This window comes from Stenella coeruleoalba (assembly GCF_951394435.1).
Source record: "Stenella coeruleoalba genome assembly, contig: scaffold_218, whole genome shotgun sequence".
Taxonomy (NCBI): domain Eukaryota; kingdom Metazoa; phylum Chordata; class Mammalia; order Artiodactyla; family Delphinidae; genus Stenella; species Stenella coeruleoalba.
The window spans coordinates 219,995-237,573 of NW_027646034.1; the positions used below are offsets into that span (position 1 = coordinate 219,995).

At 43.9% G+C, this 17,579-nt stretch overlaps 1 long non-coding RNA gene across 1 annotated transcript in view; it reads left to right on the top strand.

Annotated features, from left to right (window-relative positions):
• Positions 1-701: 701 nt before the first annotated feature.
• Positions 702-17,579, top strand: part of LOC307181371 — a 142,560-nt gene continuing 125,682 nt past the window's right edge. Inside the window, exons 1-2 of the long non-coding RNA XR_013826607.1 lie at positions 702-784; positions 7,014-7,103. This is a non-coding gene — a long non-coding RNA (uncharacterized lncRNA). The remainder of the gene's footprint in view (positions 785-7,013; positions 7,104-17,579) is intronic.

The following is a 17,579-nucleotide window of genomic DNA, read 5'->3' on the forward strand; positions in this document are numbered from 1 at the left end:
TAGCCTCTCATTGGTTCTCGCTATTCCTGTTCATCTTCCGCAGAAATTGCAAACTGGGCCAAACAGGAGGTTAAAGGCGCTGACTCTCCAAGTGGGGAGAGTGTTAGTAAAGCGTCTGGAATGTTGCACCCGAGTACCAGGGGAGGAAAACTGAGACATATTTGAACACGTCTCCCGTTCACATGGTTGATCATACTTGGGTTCCACATGCATGTTTTAGCTGAAGGAAGAATACCTAAAACCTGGGTAGTTGAAACCCGTGGAATGGGTACCATGCAATATGACTTCAAAGGGTCTTCATTTGCTCACCGAACCTCTCCAATCCTATCACTGCTGCGTTTATGCCCCTGTACACATGCTTGATTCTCTTTCGGAGACATAGCAATCCATAGGTTTTAAGATACTTACTAGTCAGGTACATTCTTAGGCGTTTAATATGCGGTGTTGAGTCCATTTCGTTGAGCAAGGAGTAGCCCTTGTCTATTCCATATTTGGCTTAAGGAACTTTATCTGTGCTCATTTCAATCTCTGATTTTATGCAGCAACCCAACTCACCTTTCCCCTTAAGCAAGCATAAGTTGGTTTTCTAAATTTGAGACCCTGTTCTGTTTTGGAATTCAGTTCCTGTGTAGCCAAGTTTACATTCCGTGTATTACTGATATCTTATGATGTTTCTTTTTCTGTGTGACTTATTTCAGTTAGAATCATCGTACCTGAATCTACTCATTATGCTGCTACGGGCCTGATGACATAGATTTCATTGCTGAGTGATACTGCATTGTACGTAAGTACCACAAGTTCTTTATCCATTTTTCACTTTCTGCGATGTTGAACTTGTACTGTAAACGAGGTTCTTGTAAACAGAGCCGTTCCAAACTTTGGGGTGGCTGTGTCTTTTTGATTTTAATTTCCCTAAGCTATAGGACACTAAGTGGAAGTGCCCTAGGCTCTGTTGCTTTGTTTTTTAGATGTTTCAGGAAACACCATACACTTCTCCCGAGTGGTTGTTGGCAATTTACATCCCGCCCATCAGCATAACAAGGCTCTCAGTTCTCCATGGCCTGTCCTGCCTTTCTGGATTTTACACTTTTTTCAGATGGCCCTTTTGACCGGGGGGAAGTGAGACTTCATTGTAGTGCAGATTTCCTTTGCAAGCTTGCTTGGTTGGCCAAAAAGGGCGTATGCGTTTTTTCCTGAATATATTCAGGAAAAAACGCATACGCCCTTTTTGGCCAAGTGCATCATTGTGGACGTTCTGCCTCTTTTCCTATGCTTTCAATGCAATTCCAGTCTACCTCCTGAAATCGGTTTCCTGCAATTCTGCCCCGCTTTCAAGTCCTCTTGGCAGCCTTACTTCAGTCTATTTTTGGACGATAGCTGTCATTTACAACTCTGCAGGTTTGTGAATTACAGTGCCCCTGAGCTCCTTTCTTCAACTCGCTTTCTTGTGACCTGGCCGCAACACCGCAGGATGGCTCCAGGACCTAATCTGGTTCCGGTACGGCACGCTGAGCCTTTGGTTATTTCCTCTTCCTGGTGGGAAATGAGAGTTAAATTTGCCCGTCCAGACACCTCCAGCTAGCCTCTCATTGGTTCTCGCTATTCCTGTTCATCTTCCGCAGAAATTGCAAACTGGGCCAAACAGGAGGTTAAAGGCGCTGACTCTCCAAGTGGGGAGAGTGTTAGTAAAGCGTCTGGAATGTTGCACCTGAGTACCAGGGGAGGAAAACTGAGACATATTTGAACACGTCTCCCGTTCACATGGTTGATCATACTTGGGTTCCACATGCATGTTTTAGCTGAAGGAAGAATACCTTAAACCCGGAGAGTTAAGACCCGTGTAATGGGTACCATGCAATATGACTTCAAAGGGTCTTCATTTGCTCACCGAACCTCTCCAATCCTATCACTGCTGCGTTTATGCCCCTGTACACATGCTTGATTCTCTTTTGGAGACATAGCAATCCATAGGTTTTAAGATACTTACTAGTCAGGTACATTCTTAGGCGTTTAATATGCGGTGTTGAGTCCATTTCGTTGAGCAAGGAGTAGCTCTTGTCTATTCCATATTTGACTTAAGGAACTTTATCTGTGCTCTTTTCAATCTCTGGTTTTATGCAGCACCCCAACTCACCTTTACCCTTAAGCAAGCATAAGTTGGTTTTCTAAATTTTAGACCCTGTTCTGTTTTGGAATTCAGTTCCTGTGTAGCCAAGATTACATTCCGTGTATTAGTGATATCTTATGATGTTTCTTTTTCTGTGTGACTTATTTCAGTTAGAATCATCGTACCTGAATCCACTCATTGTGCTGCTAAGGGCCTGATGACATAGATTTCATTGCTGAGTGATATTGCTTTGTAAGTAAATACCACAACTTCTTTATCCATTTTTCACTTTCTGCGATGTTGAACTTGTACTGTAAACGAGGTTCTTGTAAACAGAGCCGTTCCAAACTTTGGGGTGGCTGTGTCTTTTTGATTTTAATTTCCCTAAGCTATAGGACCATAAGTGGAAGAGCCCTAGGTTCTGTTGCTTTGTTTTTTACATGTTTCAGGAAACACCATACACTTCTCCCGAGTGGTTCTTGGCAATTTACATCCCGCCCATCAGCATAACAAGGCTCCCAGTTCTCCATGGCCTGTCCTGCCTTTCTGGATTTTACACTTCTTTCAGATGGCCCTTTTGACCGGGGGGAAGTGAGACTTCATTGTAGTGCAGATTTCCTTTGCAAGCTTGCTTGGTTGGCCAAAAAGGGCGTATGCGTTTTTTCCTGAATATATTCAGGAAAAAACGCATACGCCCTTTTTGGCCAAGTGCATCATTGTGGACGTTCTGCTTCTTTTCCTATGCTTTCAATGCAATTCCAGTCTACCTCCAGAAATCGGTTTCCTGCAATTCTGCCCTGCTTTCAAGTCCTCTTGGCAGCCTTACTTCAGTCTATTTTTGGATGATAGCTGTCATTTATAACTCTGCAGGTTTGTGAATTACAGTGCCCCTGAGCTCCTTTCTTCAACTCGCTTTCTTTTGAGCTGGCCGCAACACCGCAGGATGGCTTCAGGCCCTAATCTGGTTCCGGCACGGCACGCTGAGCCTTTGGTTATTTCCTCTTCCTGGTGGGAAATGAGAGTTAAATTTGCCCGTCCAGACACCTCCAGCTAGCCTCTCATTGGTTCTCGCTATTCCTGTTCATCTTCCGCAGAAATTGCAAACTGGGCCAAACAGGAGGTTAAAGGCGCTGACTCTCCAAGTGGGGAGAGTGTTAGTAAAGCGTCTGGAATGTTGCACCCGAGTACCAGGGGAGGAAAACTGAGACATATTTGAACACGTCTCCCGATCACATGGTTGATCATACTCTAGGTTCCATATGCATGTTTTAGCTGAAGGAAGAATACCTTAAACCTGGGTAGTTGAAACCCGTGGAATGGGTACCATGCAATATGACTTCAAAGGGTCTTCATTTGCTCACCGAACCCCTCCAATCCTATCACTGCTGCGTTTATGCCCCTGTACACATGCTTGATTCTCTTTCGGAGACATAGCAATCCATAGGTTTTACGATACTTACTAGTCAGGTACATTCTTAGGCGTTTAATATGGGGTGTTGAGTCCATTTCGTTGAGCAAGGAGTAGCTCTTGTCTATTCCATATTTGGCTTAAGGAACTTTATCTGTGCTCATTTCAATCTCTGGTTTTATGCAGCACCCCAACTCACCTTTACCCTTAAGCAAGAATAAGTTGGTTTTCTAAATTTGAGACCCTGTTCTGTTCTGTAATTCAGTTCCTGTGTAGCCAAGTTTACATTCCGTGTATTACTGATATCTTATGATGTTTCTTTTTCTGTGTGACTTATTTCAGTTAAAATCATCATACCTGAATCCACTCATTGTGCTGCTAAGGGCCTGATGACACAGATTTCATTGCTGAGTGATATTGCTTTGTAAGTAAATACCACAACTTCTTTCTCCATTTTTCACTTTCTGCGATGTTGAACTTGTACTGTAAACGAGGTTCTTGTAAACAGAGGCGTCCCAAACTTTGGGGTGGCTGTGTCTTTTTGATTTTAATTTCCCTAAGCTATAGGACCATAAGTGGAATTGCCCTAGGTTCTGTTGCTTTGTTTTTTAGATGTTTCAGGAAACACCATACACTTCTCCCGAGTGTCTGTTGGCAATTTACATCCCGCCCATCAGCATAACAAGGCTCCCAGTTCTCCATGGCCTGTCCTGCCTTTCTGGATTTTACACTTTTTTCAGATGGCCCTTTTGACCGGGGAGAAGTGAGACTTCATTGTAGTGCAGATTTCCTTTGCAAGCTTGCTTGGTTGGCCAAAAAGTGCGTATGCGTTTTTTCCTGAATATATTCAGGAAAAAACGCATATGCCCTTTTTGGCCAAGTGCATCATTGTGGACGTTCTGCCTCTTTTCCTATGCTTTCAATGCAATTCCAGTCTAACTCCTGAAATCGGTTTCCTGCAATTCTGCCCCGCTTTCAAGTCCTCTTGGCAGCCTTACTTCAGTCTATTTTTGGACGATAGCTGTCATTTATAACTCTGCAGGTTTGTGAATTACAGTGCCCCTGAGCTCCTTTCTTCAACTCGCTTTCTTGTGACCTGGCCGCAACACCGCAGGATGGCTTCAGGCCCTAATCTGGTTCCGGCACGGCACGCTGAGCCTTTGGTTATTTCCTCTTCCTGGTGGGAAATGAGAGTTAAATTTGCCCGTCCAGACACCTCCAGCTAGTCTCTCATTGGTTCTCGCTATTCCTGTACATCTTCCGCAGAAATTGCAAACTGGGCCAAACAGGAGGTTAAAGGCGCTGACTCTCCAAGTGGGGAGAGTGTTAGTAAAGCGTCTGGAATGTTGCACCCAAGTACCAGGGGAGAAAAACTGAGACATATTTGAACACGTCTCCCGATCACATGGTTGATCATACTTGGGTTCCACATGCATGTTTTAGCTGAAGGAAGAATACCTTAAACCTGGGTTGTTGAGACCCGTGGAATGGGTACCATGCAATATGACTTCAAAGGGTCTTCATTTGCTCACCGAACCTCTCCAATCCTATCACTGCTGCGTTTATGCCCCTGTACACATGCTTGATTCTCTTTCGGAGACATAGCAATCCATAGGTTTTAAGATACTTACTAGTCAGGTCATTCTTAGGCGTTTAATATGCGGTGTTGAGTCCATTTCGTTGAGCAAGGAGTAGCTCTTGTCTATTCCATATTTGACTTAAGGAACTTTATCTGTGCTCATTTCAATCTCTGGTTTTATGCAGCACCCCAACTCACCTTTACCCTTAAGCAAGCATAAGTTGGTTTTCTAAATTTGAGACCCTGTTCTGTTCTGTAATTCAGTTCCTGTGTAGCCAAGTTTACATTCCGTGTATTACTGATATCTTATGATGTTTCTTTTTCTGTGTGACTTACTTCAGTTAGAATCATCATACCTGAATCCACTCATTGTGCTGCTAAGGGCCTGATGACACAGATTTCATTGCTGAGTGATATTGCTTTGTAAGTAAATACCACAACTTCTTTATCCATTTTCCCTTTCTGCGATGTTGAACTTGTACTGTAAATGAGGTTCTTGTAAACAGAGGCGTCCCAAAGTTTGGGGTGGCTGTGTCTTTTTGATTTTAATTTCCCTAAGCTATAGGACCATAAGTGGAAGTGCCCTAGGTTCTGTTGCTTTGTTTTTTAGATGTTTCAGGAAACACCATACACTTCTCCCGAGTGGTTGTTGGCAATTTACATGCCGCCCATCAGCATAACAAGGCTCCCAGTTCTCCATGGCCTGTCCTGCCTTTCTGGATTTTACACTTTTTTCAGATGGCCCTTTTGACCGGGGGGAAGTGAGACTTCATTGTAGTGCAGATTTCCTTTGCAAGCTTGCTTGGTTGGCCAAAAAGGGCGTATGCGTTTTTTCCTGAATATATTCAGGAAAAAACGCATACGCCCTTTTTGGCCAAGTGCATCATTGTGGACGTTCTGCCTCTTTTCCTATGCTTTCAAGGCAATTCCAGTCTACCTCCTGAAATCGGTTTCCTGCAATTCTGCCCCGCTTTCAAGTCCTCTTGGCAGCCTTACTTCAGTCTATTTTTGGACGATAGCTGTCATTTATAACTCTGCAGGTTTGTGAATTACAGTGCCCCTGAGCTCCTTTCTTCAACTCGCTTTCTTGTGACCTGGCCGCAACACCGCAGGATGGCTTCAGGCCCTAATCTGGTTCCGGCCCGGCACGCTGAGCCTTTGGTTATTTCCTCTTCCTGGTGGGAAATGAGAGTTAAATTTGCCCGTCCAGACACCTCCAGCTAGCCTCTCATTGGTTCTCGCTATTCCTGTTCATCTTCCGCAGAAATTGAAAACTGGGCCAAACAGGAGGTTAAAGGGACTGACTCTCCAAGTGGGGAGAGTGTTAGTAAAGCGCCTGGAATTTGCACCCGAGTACCAGGGGAGGAAAATTGAGACATATTTGAACACGTCTCCCGATCATATGGTTGATCATACTCTGGGTTCCACATGCATGTTTTAGCTGAAGGAAGAATACCTTAAACCTGGAGAGTTGAGACCCGTGTAATGGGTACCATGCAATATGACTTCAAAGGGTCTTCATTTGCTCACCGAACCTCTCCAATCCTATCACTGCTGCGTTTATGCCCCTGTACACATGCTTGATTCTCTTTCGGAGATATAGCAATCCATAGGTTTTAAGATACTTACTAGTCAGGTACATTCTTAGGCGTTTAATATGCGGTGTTGAGTCCATTTCGTTGAGCAAGGAGTAGCTCTTGTCTATTCCATATTTGACTTAAGGAACTTTATCTGTGCTCATTTCAATCTCTGGTTTTATGCAGCACCCCAACTCACCTTTACCCTTAAGCAAGCATAAGTTGGTTTTCTAAATTTGAGAACCTGTTCTGTTTTGGAATTCAGTTCCTGTGTAGCCAAGTTTACATTCCGTGTATTAGTGATATCTTATGATGTTTCTTTTTCTGTGTGACTTATTTCAGTTAGAATCATCGTACCTGAATCTACTCATTATGCTGCTACGGGCCTGATGACATAGATTTCATTGCTGAGTGATACTGCATTGTACTTATGTACCACAAGTTCTTTATCCATTTTTCACTTTCTGCGATGTTGAACTTGTACTGTAAAGGAGGTTCTTGTAAACAGAGCCGTTCCAAACTTTGGGGTGGCTGTGTCTTTTTGATTTTAATTTCCCTAAGCTATAGGACCATAAGTGGAAGTGCCCTAGGCTCTGTTGCTTTGTTTTTTAGATGTTTCAGGAAACACCATACACTTCTCCCAAGTGTCTGTTGGCAATTTACATCCCGCCCATCAGCATAACAAGGCTCCCAGTTCTCCATGGCCTGTCCTGCCTTTCTGGATTTTACACTTTTTTCAGATGGCCCTTTTGACCGGGGGGAAGTGAGACTTCATTGTAGTGCAGATTTCCTTTGCAAGCTTGCTTGGTTCGCCAAAAAGGGCGTATGCGTTTTTTCCTCAATATATTTAGGAAAAAACGCATACGCCCTTTTTGGCCAAGTGCATCATTGTGGACGTTCTGCCTCTTTTCCTATGCTTTCAATGCAATTCCAGTCTACCTCCTGAAATCGGTTTCCTGCAATTCTGCCCCGCTTTCAAGTCCTCTTGGCAGCCTTACTTCAGTCTATTTTTGGACGATAGCTGTCATTTATAACTCTGCAGGTTTGTGAATTACAGTGCCCCTGAGCTCCTTTCTTCAACTCACTTTCTTGTGACCTGGCCGCAACACCGCAGGATGGCTTCAGGCCCTAATCTCGTTCCGGCCCGGCATGCTGAGCCTTTGGTTAATTCCTCTTCCTGGTGGGAAATGAGAGTTAAATTTGCCCGTCCAGTCACCTCCAGCTAGCCTCTCATTGGTTCTCGCTATTCCTGTTCATCTTCCGCAGAAATTGCAAACTGGGCCAAACAGGAGGTTAAAGGGACTGACTCTCCAAGTGGGGAGAGTGTTAGTAAAGTGTCTGGAATGTTGCACCCGAGTACCAGGGGAGGAAAACTGAGACATATTTGAACACGTCTCCCGATCACATGGTTGATCATACTCTAGGTTCCACATGCATGTTTTAGCTGAAGGAAGAATACCTTAAACCTGGGTAGTTGAAACCCGTGGAATGGGTACCATGCAATATGACTTCAAAGGGTCTTCATTTGCTCACCGCACCTCTCCAATCCTATCACTGCTGCATTTATGCCCCTGTACACATGCTTGATTCTCTTTCGGAGACATAGCAATCCATAGGTTTTAAGATACTTACTAGTCAGGTACATTCTTAGGCGTTTAATATGGGGTGTTGAGTCCATTTCGTTGAGCAAGGAGTAGCTCTTGTCTATTCCATATTTGGCTTAAGGAACTTTATCTGTACTCATTTCAATCTCTGGTTTTATGCAGCACCCCAACTCACCTTTACCCTTAAGCAAGAATAAGTTGGTTTTCTAAATTTGAGACCCTGTTCTGTTCTGTAATTCTGTTCCTGTGTAGCCAAGTTTACATTCCGTGTATTACTGATATCTTATGATGTTTCTTTTTCTGTGTGACTTATTTCAGTTAGAATCATCATACCTGAATCCACTCATTGTGCTGCTAAGGGCCTGATGACACAGATTTCATTGCTGAGTGATATTGCTTTGTAAGTAAATACCACAACTTCTTTATCCATTTTTCACTTTCTGCGATGTTGAACTTGTACTGTAAACGAGGTTCTTGTAAACAGAGCCATTCCAAATTTTGGGGTGGCTGTGTCTTTTTGATTTTAATTTCCCTAAGCTATAGGACCATAAGTGGAAGTGCCCTAGGTTCTGTTGCTTTGTTTTTTAGATGTTTCAGGAAACACCATACACTTCTCCCGAGTGGTTGTTGGCAATTTACATCCCGCCCATCAGCATAACAAGGCTGCCAGTTCTCCATGGCCTGTCCTGCCTTTCTGGATTTTACACTTTTTTCAGATGGCCGTTTTGACCGGGGGGAAGTGAGACTTCATTGTAGTGCAGATTTCCTTTGCAAGCTTGCTTGGTTGGCCAAAAAGGGCGTATGCGTTTTTTCCTGAATATATTCAGGAAAAAACGCATACGCCCTTTTTGGCCAAGTGCATCATTGTGGACGTTCTGCCTCTTTTCCTATGCTTTCAATGCAATTCCAGTCTACCTCCTGAAATCGGTTTCCTGCAATTCTGCCCCGCTTTCAAGTCCTCTTGGCAGCCTTACTTCAGTCTATTTTTGGACGATAGCTGTCATTTATAACTCTGCAGGTTTGTGAATTACAGTGCCCCTGAGCTCCTTTCTTCAACTCGCTTTCTTTTGAGCTGGCCGCAACACCGCAGGATGGCTTCAGGCCCTAATCTGGTTCCGGTACGGCACACTGAGCCTTTGGTTATTTCCTCTTCCTGGTGGGAAATGAGAGTTAAATTTGCCCGTCCAGACACCTCCAGCTAGCCTCTCATTGGTTCTCGCTATTCCTGTTCATCTTCCGCAGAAATTGCAAACTGGGCCAAACAGGAGGTTAAAGGCGCTGACTCTCCAAGTGGGGAGAGTGTTAGTAAAGCGTCTGGAATGTTGCACCCGAGTACCAGGGGAGGAAAACTGAGACATATTTGAACACGTCTCCCGTTCACATGGTTGATCATACTCTAGGTTCCACATGCATGTTTTAGCTGAAGGAAGAATACGTTAAACCTGGAGAGTTGAGACTCGTGTAATGGGTACCATGCAATATGACTTCAAAGGGTCTTCATTTGCTCACCGAACCTCTCCAATCCTATCACTTCTGCGTTTATGCCCCTGTACACATGCTTGATTCTCTTTCGGAGACATAGCAATCCATAGGTTTTACGATACTTACTAGTCAGGTACATTCTTAGGCGTTTAATATGCGGTGTTGAGTCCATTTCGTTGAGCAAGGAGTAGCTCTTGTCTATTCCATATTTGGCTTAAGGAACTTTATCTGTGCTCATTTCAATCTCTGGTTTTATGCAGCACCCCAACTCACCTTTACCCTTAAGCAAGCATAAGTTGGTTTTCTAAATTTGAGACCCTGTTCTGTTCTGTAATTCAGTTCCTGTGTAGCCAAGTTTACATTCCGTGTATTACTGATATCTTATGATGTTTCTTTTTCTGTGTGACTTATTTCAGTTAGAATCATCATACCTGAATCCACTCATTGTGATGCTAAGGGCCTGATGACATAGATTTCATTGCTGAGTGATATTGCTTTGTAAGTAAATACCACAACTTCTTTATCCATTTTTCACTTTCTGCGATGTTGAACTTGTACTGTAAACGAGGTTCTTGTAAACAGAGGCGTCCCAAACTTTGGGGTGGCTGTGTCTTTTTGATTTTAATTTCCCTAAGCTATAGGACCATAAGTGGCAGTGCCCTAGGCTCTGTTGCTTTGTTTTTTAGATGTTTCAGGAAACACCATACACTTCTCCGGAGTGTCTGTTGGCAATTTACATCCCGCCCATCAGCATAACAAGGCTCCCAGTTCTCCATGGCCTGTTGCCTTTCTGGATTTTACACTTTTTTCAGATGGCCCTTTTGACCGGGGGGAAGTGAGACTTCATTGTAGTGCAGATTTCCTTTGCAAGCTTGCTTGGTTGGCCAAAAAGGGCGTATGCGTTTTTTCCTGAATATATTCAGGAAAAAACGCATACGCCCTTTTTGGCCAAGTGCATCATTGTGGACGTTCTGCCTCTTTTCCTATGCTTTCAATGCAATTCCAGTCTACCTCCTGAAATCGGTTTCCTGCAATTCTGCCCCGCTTTCAAGTCCTCTTGGCAGCCTTACTTCAGTCTATTTTTGGACGATAGCTGTCATTTATAACTCTGCAGGTTTGTGAATTACAGTGCCCCTGAGCTCCTTTCTTCAACTCGCTTTCTTGTGACCTGGCCGCAACACCGCAGGATGGCTTCAGGCCCTAATCTGGTTCCGGCCCGGCATGCTGAGCCTTTGGTTAATTCCTCTTCCTGGTGGGAAATGAGAGTTAAATTTGCCCGTCCAGACACCTCCAGCTAGCCTCTCATTGGTTCTCGCTATTCCTGTTCATCTTCCGCAGAAATTGCAAACTGGGCCAAACAGGAGGTTAAAGGGACTGACTCTCCAAGTGGGGAGAGTGTTAGTAAAGCGTCTGGAATGTTGCACCCGAGTACCAGGGGAGGAAAACTGAGACATATTTGAACACGTCTCCCGATCACATGGTTGATCATACTCTAGGTTCCACATGCATGTTTTAGCTGAAGGAAGAATACCTTAAACCTGGGTAGTTGAAACCCGTGGAATGGGTACCATGCAATATGACTTCAAAGGGTCTTCATTTGCTCACCGAACCTCTCCAATCCTATCACTGCTGCGTTTATGCCCCTGTACACATGCTTGATTCTCTTTCGGAGACATAGCAATCCATAGGTTTTAAGATACTTACTAGTCAGGTACATTCTTAGGCGTTTAATATGGGGTGTTGAGTCCATTTCGTTGAGCAAGGAGTAGCTCTTGTCTATTCCATATTTGGCTTAAGGAACTTTATCTGTGCTCATTTCAATCTCTGGTTTTATGCAGCACCCCAACTCACCTTTACCCTTAAGCAAGAATAAGTTGGTTTTCTAAATTTGAGACCCTGTTCTGTTCTGTAATTCAGTTCCTGTGTAGGCAAGTTTACATTCCGTGTATTAGTGATATCTTATGATGTTTCTTTTTCTGTGTGACTTATTTCAGTTAGAATCATCATACCTGAATCCACTCATTGTGCTGCTAAGGGCCTGATGACACAGATTTCATTGCTGAGTGATATTGCTTTGTAAGTAAATACCACAACTTCTTTATCCATTTTTCACTTTCTGCGATGTTGAACTTGTACTGTAAACGAGGTTCTTGTAAACAGAGCCGTTCCAAACTTTGGGGTGGCTGTGTCTTTTTGATTTTAATTTCCCTAAGCTATAGGACCATAAGTGGAAGTGCCCTAGGCTCTGTTGCTTTGTTTTTTAGATGTTTCAGGAAACACCATACACCTCTCCCAAGTGTCTGTTGGCAATTTACATCCCGCCCATCAGCATAACAAGGCTGCCAGTTCTCAATGGCCTGTTGCCTTTCTGGATTTTACACTTTTTTCAGATGGCCCTTTTGGCCGGGGGGAAGTGAGACTTCATTGTAGTGCAGATTTCCTTTGCAAGCTTGCTTGGTTGGCCAAAAAGGGCGTATGCGTTTTTTCCTGAATATATTCAGGAAAAAACGCATACGCCCTTTTTGGCCAAGTGCATCATTGTGGACGTTCTGCCTCTTTTCCTATGCTTTCAATGCAATTCCAGTCTACCTCCTGAAATCGGTTTCCTGCAATTCTGCCCCGCTTTCAAGTCCTCTTGGCAGCCTTACTTCAGTCTATTTTTGGACGATAGCTGTCATTTATAACTCTGCAGGTTTGTGAATTACAGTGCCCCTGAGCTCCTTTCTTCAACTCACTTTCTTGTGACCTGGCCGCAACACCGCAGGATGGCTTCAGGCCCTAATCTCATTCCGGCCCGGCATGCTGAGCCTTTGGTTAATTCCTCTTCCTGGTGGGAAATGAGAGTTAAATTTGCCCGTCCAGTCACCTCCAGCTAGCCTCTCATTGGTTCTCGCTATTCCTGTTCATCTTCCGCAGATATTGCAAACTGGGCCAAACAGGAGGTTAAAGGGACTGACTCTCCAAGTGGGGAGAGTGTTAGTAAAGTGTCTGGAATGTTGCACCCGAGTACCAGGGGAGGAAAACTGAGACATATTTGAACACGTCTCCCGATCACATGGTTGATCATACTCTAGGTTCCACATGCATGTTTTAGCTGAAGGAAGAATACCTTAAACCTGGGTAGTTGAAACCCGTGGAATGGGTACCATGCAATATGACTTCAAAGGGTCTTCATTTGCTCACCGCACCTCTCCAATCCTATCACTGCTGCATTTATGCCCCTGTACACATGCTTGATTCTCTTTCGGAGACATAGCAATCCATAGGTTTTAAGATACTTACTAGTCAGGTACATTCTTAGGCGTTTAATATGGGGTGTTGAGTCCATTTCGTTGAGCAAGGAGTAGCTCTTGTCTATTCCATATTTGGCTTAAGGAACTTTATCTGTACTCATTTCAATCTCTGGTTTTATGCAGCACCCCAACTCACCTTTACCCTTAAGCAAGAATAAATTGGTTTTCTAAATTTGAGACCCTGTTCTGTTCTGTAATTCAGTTCCTGTGTAGCCAAGTTTACATTCCGTGTATTACTGATATCTTATGATGTTTCTTTTTCTGTGTGACTTATTTCAGTTAGAATCATCATACCTGAATCCACTCATTGTGCTGCTAAGGGCCTGATGACACAGATTTCATTGCTGAGTGATATTGCTTTGTAAGTAAATACCACAACTTCTTTATCCATTTTTCACTTTCTGCGATGTTGAACTTGTACTGTAAACGAGGTTCTTGTAAACAGAGCCGTTCCAAACTTTGGGGTGGCTGTGTCTTTTTGATTTTAATTTCCCTAAGCTATAGGACCATAAGTGGAAGTGCCCTAGGTTCTGTTGCTTTGTTTTTTAGATGTTTCAGGAAACACCATACACTTCTCCCGAGTGGTTGTTGGCAATTTACATCCCGCCCATCAGCATAACAAGGCTGCCAGTTCTCCATGGCCTGTCCTGCCTTTCTGGATTTTACACTTTTTTCAGATGGCCGTTTTGACCGGGGGGAAGTGAGACTTCATTGTAGTGCAGATTTCCTTTGCAAGCTTGCTTGGTTGGCCAAAAAGGGCGTATGCGTTTTTTCCTGAATATATTCAGGAAAAAACGCATACGCCCTTTTTGGCCAAGTGCATCATTGTGGACGTTCTGCCTCTTTTCCTATGCTTTCAATGCAATTCCAGTCTACCTCCTGAAATCGGTTTCCTGCAATTCTGCCCCGCTTTCAAGTCCTCTTGGCAGCCTTACTTCAGTATATTTTTGGACGATAGCTGTCATTTATAACTCTGCAGGTTTGTGAATTACAGTGCCCCTGAGCTCCTTTCTTCAACTCGCTTTCTTTTGAGCTGGCCGCAACACCGCAGGATGGCTTCAGGCCCTAATCTGGTTCCGGTACGGCACACTGAGCCTTTGGTTATTTCCTCTTCCTGGTGGGAAATGAGAGTTAAATTTGCCCGTCCAGACACCTCCAGCTAGCCTCTCATTGGTTCTCGCTATTCCTGTTCATCTTCCGCAGAAATTGCAAACTGGGCCAAACAGGAGGTTAAAGGCGCTGACTCTCCAAGTGGGGAGAGTGTTAGTAAAGCGTCTGGAATGTTGCACCCGAGTACCAGGGGAGGAAAACTGAGACATATTTGAACACGTCTCCCGTTCACATGGTTGATCATACTTAGGTTCCACATGCATGTTTTAGCTGAAGGAAGAATACGTTAAACCTGGAGAGTTGAGACTCGTGTAATGGGTACCATGCAATATGATATCAAAGGGTCTTCATTTGCTCACCGAACCTCTCCAATCCTATCACTGCTGCGTTTATGCCCCTGTACACATGCTTGATTCTCTTTCGGAGACATAGCAATCCATAGGTTTTACGATACTTACTAGTCAGGTACATTCTTAGGCGTTTAATATGCGGTGTTGAGTCCATTTCATTGAGCAAGGAGTAGCTCTTGTCTATTCCATATTTGACTTAAGGAACTTTATCTGTGCTCATTTCAATCTCTGGTTTTATGCAGCACCCCAACTCACCTTTACCCTTAAGCAAGCATAAGTTGGTTTTCTAAATTTGAGACCCTGTTCTGTTCTGTAATTCAGTTCCTGTGTAGCCAAGTTTACATTCCGTGTATTACTGATATCTTATGATGTTTCTTTTTCTGTGTGACTTATTTCAGTTAGAATCATCATACCTGAATCCACTCATTGTGATGCTAAGGGCCTGATGACATAGATTTCATTGCTGAGTGATATTGCTTTGTAAGTAAATACCACAACTTCTTTATCCATTTTTCACTTTCTGCGATGTTGAACTTGTACTGTAAACGAGGTTCTTGTAAACAGAGGCGTCCCAAACTTTGGGGTGGCTGTGTCTTTTTGATTTTAATTTCCCTAAGCTATAGGACCATAAGTGGCAGTGCCCTAGGCTCTGTTGCTTTGTTTTTTAGATGTTTCAGGAAACACCATACACTTCTCCGGAGTGTCTGTTGGCAATTTACATCCCGCCCATCAGCATAACAAGGCTCCCAGTTCTCCATGGCCTGTTGCCTTTCTGGATTTTACACTTTTTTCAGATGGCCCTTTTGACCGGGGGGAAGTGAGACTTCATTGTAGTGCAGATTTCCTTTGCAAGCTTGCTTGGTTGGCCAAAAAGGGCGTATGCGTTTTTTCCTGAATATATTCAGGAAAAAACGCATACGCCCTTTTTGGCCAAGTGCATCATTGTGGACGTTCTGCCTCTTTTCCTATGCTTTCAATGCAATTCCAGTCTACCTCCTGAAATCGGTTTCCTGCAATTCTGCCCCGCTTTCAAGTCCTCTTGGCAGCCTTACTTCAGTCTATTTTTGGACGATAGCTGTCATTTATAACTCTGCAGGTTTGTGAATTACAGTGCCCCTGAGCTCCTTTCTTCAACTCGCTTTCTTGTGACCTGGCCGCAACACCGCAGGATGGCTTCAGGCCCTAATCTGGTTCAGGCCCGGCATGCTGAGCCTTTGGTTAATTCCTCTTCCTGGTGGGAAATGAGAGTTAAATTTGCCCGTCCAGACACCTCCAGCTAGCCTCTCATTGGTTCTCGCTATTCCTGTTCATCTTCCGCAGAAATTGCAAACTGGGCCAAACAGGAGGTTAAAGGCGCTGACTCTCCAAGTGGGGAGAGTGTTAGTAAAGCGTCTGGAATGTTGCACCCGAGTACCAGGGGAGGAAAACTGAGACATATTTGAACACGTCTCCCGTTCACATGGTTGATCATACTTAGGTTCCACATGCATGTTTTAGCTGAAGGAAGAATACGTTAAACCTGGAGAGTTGAGACTCGTGTAATGGGTACCATGCAATATGATATCAAAGGGTCTTCATTTGCTCACCGAACCTCTCCAATCCTATCACTGCTGCGTTTATGCCCCTGTACACATGCTTGATTCTCTTTCGGAGACATAGCAATCCATAGGTTTTACGATACTTACTAGTCAGGTACATTCTTAGGCGTTTAATATGCGGTGTTGAGTCCATTTCATTGAGCAAGGAGTAGCTCTTGTCTATTCCATATTTGACTTAAGGAACTTTATCTGTGCTCATTTCAATCTCTGGTTTTATGCAGCACCCCAACTCACCTTTACCCTTAAGCAAGCATAAGTTGGTTTTCTAAATTTGAGACCCTGTTCTGTTCTGTAATTCAGTTCCTGTGTAGCCAAGTTTACATTCCGTGTATTACTGATATCTTATGATGTTTCTTTTTCTGTGTGACTTATTTCAGTTAGAATCATCATACCTGAATCCACTCATTGTGATGCTAAGGGCCTGATGACATAGATTTCATTGCTGAGTGATATTGCTTTGTAAGTAAATACCACAACTTCTTTATCCATTTTTCACTTTCTGCGATGTTGAACTTGTACTGTAAACGAGGTTCTTGTAAACAGAGGCGTCCCAAACTTTGGGGTGGCTGTGTCTTTTTGATTTTAATTTCCCTAAGCTATAGGACCATAAGTGGCAGTGCCCTAGGCTCTGTTGCTTTGTTTTTTAGATGTTTCAGGAAACACCATACACTTCTCCGGAGTGTCTGTTGGCAATTTACATCCCGCCCATCAGCATAACAAGGCTCCCAGTTCTCCATGGCCTGTTGCCTTTCTGGATTTTACACTTTTTTCAGATGGCCCTTTTGACCGGGGGGAAGTGAGACTTCATTGTAGTGCAGATTTCCTTTGCAAGCTTGCTTGGTTGGCCAAAAAGGGCGTATGCGTTTTTTCCTGAATATATTCAGGAAAAAACGCATACGCCCTTTTTGGCCAAGTGCATCATTGTGGACGTTCTGCCTCTTTTCCTATGCTTTCAATGCAATTCCAGTCTACCTCCTGAAATCGGTTTCCTGCAATTCTGCCCCGCTTTCAAGTCCTCTTGGCAGCCTTACTTCAGTATATTTTTGGACGATAGCTGTCATTTATAACTCTGCAGGTTTGTGAATTACAGTGCCCCTGAGCTCCTTTCTTCAACTCGCTTTCTTTTGAGCTGGCCGCAACACCGCAGGATGGCTTCAGGCCCTAATCTGGTTCCGGTACGGCACACTGAGCCTTTGGTTATTTCCTCTTCCTGGTGGGAAATGAGAGTTAAATTTGCCCGTCCAGACACCTCCAGCTAGCCTCTCATTGGTTCTCGCTATTCCTGTTCATCTTCCGCAGAAATTGCAAACTGGGCCAAACAGGAGGTTAAAGGCGCTGACTCTCCAAGTGGGGAGAGTGTTAGTAAAGCGTCTGGAATGTTGCACCCGAGTACCAGGGGAGGAAAACTGAGACATATTTGAACACGTCTCCCGATCACATGGTTGATCATACTCTAGGTTCCACATGCATG